A 5,000-nucleotide genomic window follows, 5' to 3' on the forward strand; every position below is an offset into this window, starting at 1 on the left:
TCGCTGCGGGCGTGCCCGGCACCGTTCGTCCTCGAGGGATTCGGCCCGTCGGCTCGCTCGGATGGGCCACGCGCAGCGGGCCCACGACGGAGCCGGCACGCTCCTTCTGCTGGTGCGGCGCTCGGTCTACGCCTCCGGCCGGCCGTTGCGGCGGCCGTGCACGGCGCTTCGGATCGGTCGGCCCGTCGTCCCGTCCCTGACGAAGTTTTCGCGGCCGCGCGCGCGCGGAGTTGGATCGGCCTTACTTGGTCCGATCCTTCGCCCTCGCATGTTGCGTGGGCTCGGTCCCGTCCCGTTCGGTGAAATCTTTGTCCGCTCTGGTGCGTCCCTGTGGGTTCCTTTGTCGGTTTTGCGGGTTCGGCCGGGCCTTCCGTGCCGGCCCGTCGGCTCGCTCGGATGGGCCCCGCGGAGTTGGCCCACGACGGAGCCGGCACGCTCCTTCCGCTGGTGCGGCGCTCGGTCTATTCCTTCGGTCGGCCCTTGCGGCGGCCGTGCGCGGTGCTTCGGATCGGTCGGCCGGTCTTCCCGTCCCTCATGAAGTGTTCGCGGCCGCGCGCGCGCGGAGTTGGATCGGCCTTACTTGGTCCGATCCTTCGCCCTCGCATGTTCCGTGGGCTCGGTCCCGTCCTGTTCGGTGAGGGAGGGCGGCCCCGAATCTTTGTCCGCTCTGGTGCGTCCCTGTGGGTTCCTTTGTCGGTTTTGCGGGTTCGGCCGGGCCTTCCGCGCCGGCCCGTCGGCTCGCTCGGATGGGCCCCGCGGAGTTGGCCCACGACGGAGCCGGCACGCTCCTTCCGCTGGTGCGGCTCTCGGTCTACGCCTCCAGCCGGCCCTTGTGGCGGCCGTGCGCGGCGCTTCGGTTCGGTCGGCCGGTCTTCCTGTCCCTCACGAAGTGCTCGCGGCCGCGCGCGCGCGGAGTTGGATCGGCCTTACTTGGTCCGATCCGTCGCCATCGCATGTTGCGTGGGCTCGGTCCCGTCTCGGTGAAATCTTGGGCCGCTTTGGTGCGTCCCTGTGGGTTCCTTTGTCGGTTTTGCGGGCTCGGCGCCGGGCCTTCCGCGCCGGTCCGTCGGCTCGCTCGGACGGACCGTGCGCAGGTGGTCCCCGACGGAGCCGGCACGCTCCTTCCGCTGGCGCGGCGCTCGGTCTATGCCTCCGGCCGGCCCTCGCGGCGGCCGTGCGCGGCGCTTCGGTTCGGTCGGCCGGTCGTCCCGTCCCTCACGAAGTTCCTGCGGCCGCGCGTGCGTGGAGCGGGATCGGCCTTACTTGGTCGGATCCGTCGCCCTCGCCTGTTGCGGGGGCTCGGTCCCGTCCCGTTCGGTGAAAGCTTTGCCCGCTCTGGTGCGTCCCCGTGGGTTCCTTTGTCGGTTTTGCGGCCTTGGCGGCGGGCCTTCCGTGTCGGCCCGTCGTGGGCCCGCTGCGCGTCCGTGCGCGGTGCTTCGGATCGGTAGGCCCGTCGTCTGGGTCCCTTACGAAGCTTTGCGCGACCGCTCCTTTGTCGCCGGTCCCCTGTTAGGGCTGACCGAGCCCTCCGTTCGCCCCCTGGCCCGTCGCATGGGCCCCCGGCGCCTCCGCGGCGCCCCACCGAAAACTGTCACGACGCGCATCCAGCGCCGACGAGGTCGCAGGTTACGTGCGGCAGCCGGGGGGCTAGGCCGAGCGGCGGCGGGCCCGCCCACGGACGGGCGCGGGGAGGAGCGCAGCCGGCACGCGGCGCGGAGCGGCGGCGGCATGCCGCCGGGCGGCCGTCGGCTCAACCGTGCCCGAGTCCCGCGGGCACCGCGTCGCCCGGCCGGCGCGAGCGGCGGCGGGCCCGCCCGCGGACGGGCGCGGGGAGGAGCGCAGCCGGCACGCGGCGCGGAGCGGCGGCGGCATGCCGCCGGGCGGCCGACGGCTCAACCATGCCCGAGTCCCGCGGGCACCGCGTCGCCCGGCCGGCGCGAGCGGCGGCGGGCCCGCCCGCGGACGGGCGCGGGGAGGAGCGCAGCCGGCACGCGGCGCGGAGCGGCGGCGGCATGCCGCCGGGCGGCCGACGGCTCAACCATGCCCGAGTCCCGCGGGCACCGCGTCGCCCGGCCGGCGCGAGCGCACGAGGGCGGGAGGCAACCGGGCGGCGCCTGCGGAACCGGATGCGACAGCCGGCGCGGCACGGCCCCGACGGGTCCGCACCGAAGACCAGCGCGGTGCGGATCGACCGCTGATGAGGTCAGAGGTTACGTGCGGCAGCCGGCCGGCTGGCCCGAGCGGCGGCCGGCACGCGACGGGGATCGAGCGGCCCCGACGGCTTGCAGCCGGGCGGCCGACGGCTAGGCCGTACCGGAGTCCCGCGGTCGTTCGGGCGAAGGGGCGCATGCTGCGGGAAAGGCCTGCGGCGGCGAACCGTCCGCCCGGCCGGCCAAGCCTTCCGCGGCGGCGCGCACGTGGCGGCGCGGCCGAGATGACCGAGCGAAGCCCCGGCGATGGGCGGCGCGCACGTGTCCATGCGGCCGAGATGACCGAGCGAAGCCCGGGCGGCGCCCGCCGTGCGCCCTGCCGGATCGCGCCTTCCGCCGGCGCGCAACGCCGGTCCCGCGTTCCGGCCGCGGGAGAGGCCTGCGTCGGCGAACCGTCCGCCCCGCCGGCCGAACCTTCCGCGGCTGCGCGCACGTGTCCGTGCGGCCGAGATGACCGAGCGAAGCCCCGGCGACGGGCGGCGCCCGCCGTGCGCCCCGGCGGATTGCGCGGCCCGCCGGCGCGCAACGCCGGGCCCACGTTCCGGCTGCGGGAAAGGCCTGCGGCGGCGAACCGTCCGCCCCGCCGGCCGAACCTTGCGCGGCGGCGCTTACGTGTCCGTGCGGCAGAGATGACCGAGCAAGCTCCGGCGATGGGCGGCGCCCTCCGTGCGCCCCGCCGGATCGCCTGCGAGCGGCGAGCGTCCGGGCGGGCCCCTTTCGCAACTTCCCTCGGTACTCTAAACACCCCTTGCCTCTCGGTCTTCCCCCCGACCCTCTCGGTATTTGCTCGGATATGTGCATGCATCGTCCCTCGTCGCCTTCGGTTATCCTCCCCGGGGTGGGCTTTGCGCCGACGCGCCAACGGGGTGGTAGGGGGGCTGCAGCCGCGGCCGCCGCGTTTCGCCATCCGCGCGTGCGCCGCCGGATCCGAGTGGAGGTCGCGGGCGACTCGTCGATGCTTGTACTAGGGGCGCATGCCGGCAGCCCCCCGCGGGGTGCGGGACCCCCGATCGGCGTGCGAGGGACGGGCGTCCGGGCGGGCCCCGTTTCCAACTTCCCTCGGAACATTAAAACCCCCCGACCCCCTCGGTCTTCGCTCCGGCCCTATCGCTATTGCTCGGATATGTGCATCCACCGTCCCTCGTTGCCTTCGGTTATCTACCCCAGGGTGGGCCTTGCGCCGATGCCCCGATGGGGTGGCAGGGGTGGGGCTGCCGCGGCCGGCGCGTTTCGGCATCCGCGCTTGGGGGCTCGGACCCGAGTGGAGGTCGCGGGCGGCTCGTCGATGCCTGCACCGGGAGCGCATGCCGGCAGCCCCCCGCGGGGCGCCGGACCCCCGATCGGCGTGCGATGGACGGGGGGAGGGGCGGGCCCGGTTTGCAAATTCCCTCGGTACTTTAAAATCTCACGGCCCTGTCGGTGCTCCCTCCGGCCCTATCGCCACTGCTCGGATATGTGCATCCACCGTCCCTCGTTGCCTTCGGTTATCTACCCCGCGGTGGGCTTTGCGCCGATGCCCCGATGGGGTGGCAGGGGGGCACGCTCTAGGCCGTGCCACGGGGCGCGGGCGCCGGCGCCGTACGTCCCTCGCGGCGGCCGTGAGCGGCACCTCGGCTTGCTCGGTCTGTCCTCCCGGGACGCGCGACCCGTACGACCGGGACGCGCATCCCGTGCGACCGGGACGCGTGTCCGGGCCGTTCCCGTTTGCAACGCTCCTCGGTACTTTGGAACGCTTGGGGTGGGCTTTGGGCGGATGCCCCGCCGGGGTGGTAGGGAGGGGGGGCGGCTGCTGCCGCGGCGGGACTTCCGCTCCACTCTGCACAAGTCCGTCGCCTCGCGGCGGGCGCGCCCGGCACCGTTCGTCCCCGAGGGAGCCGGCACGCGCCCGCCGAGGCCCCGGCGCATGGGCGCCGCCGCCGGCCGTCCGCGCGGCGGCCGTGCGCCGGCTTCCTCCGTCGGCCCTCCCGGGATGCGCGACCCGTGCGACCGGGACGCGCATCCCGTGAGACCGGGACGCGTGTCCGGGCCGTTCCCGTTTGCAACGCTCCTCGGTACTTTGGAACGCTTGGGGTGGGCCTTGGGCGGATGCCCCGCCGGGGTGGTAGGGAGGGGGGGCTGCTGCTGCCGCGGCGGGACTTCCGCTCCACTCCGCACAAGTCCGTCGCCTCGCGGCGGGCGCGCCCGGCACCGTTCGTCCCCGAGGGAGCCGGCACGCGCCCACCGAGGCCCCGGCGCATGGGCGCCGCCGCCGGCCGTCCGCGCGGCGGCCGTGCGCCGGCTTCCTCCGTCGGCCCTCCCGGGATGCGCGACCCGTGCGACCGGGACGCGCATCCCGTGAGACCGGGACGCGTGTCCGGGCCGTTCCCGTTTGCAACGCTCCTCGGTACTTTGGAACGCTTGGGGTGGGCCTTGGGCGGATGCCCCGCCGGGGTGGTAGGGAGGGGGGGCTGCTGCTGCCGCGGCGGGACTTCCGCTCCACTCCGCACAAGTCCGTCGCCTCGCGGCGGGCGGGCCCGGCACCGTTCGTCCCCGAGGGAGCCGGCCCGCGCCCGCCGAGGCCCCGGCGCATGGGCGCCCCCGCCGGCCGTCCGCGCGGCGGCCGTGCGCCGGCTTCCTCCGTCGGCCCTCCCGGGACGCGCGACCCGTGCGACCGGGACGCGCATCCCGTGCGACCGGGACGCGTGTCCGGGCGGTTCCCGTTTGCAACGCTCCTCGGTACTTTGGAACGCTTGGGGTGGGCTTTGGGCGGATGCCCCGTCGGGGTGGTAGGGAGGGGGGGCTGGCGCCGCC

Source organism: Phoenix dactylifera, chromosome 10, assembly GCF_051530095.1.
Source record: "Phoenix dactylifera cultivar Ajwa chromosome 10, Ajwa_hap1_PhDact_Kaust_v1.1, whole genome shotgun sequence".
In the NCBI taxonomy this organism is placed as follows: domain Eukaryota; kingdom Viridiplantae; phylum Streptophyta; class Magnoliopsida; order Arecales; family Arecaceae; genus Phoenix; species Phoenix dactylifera.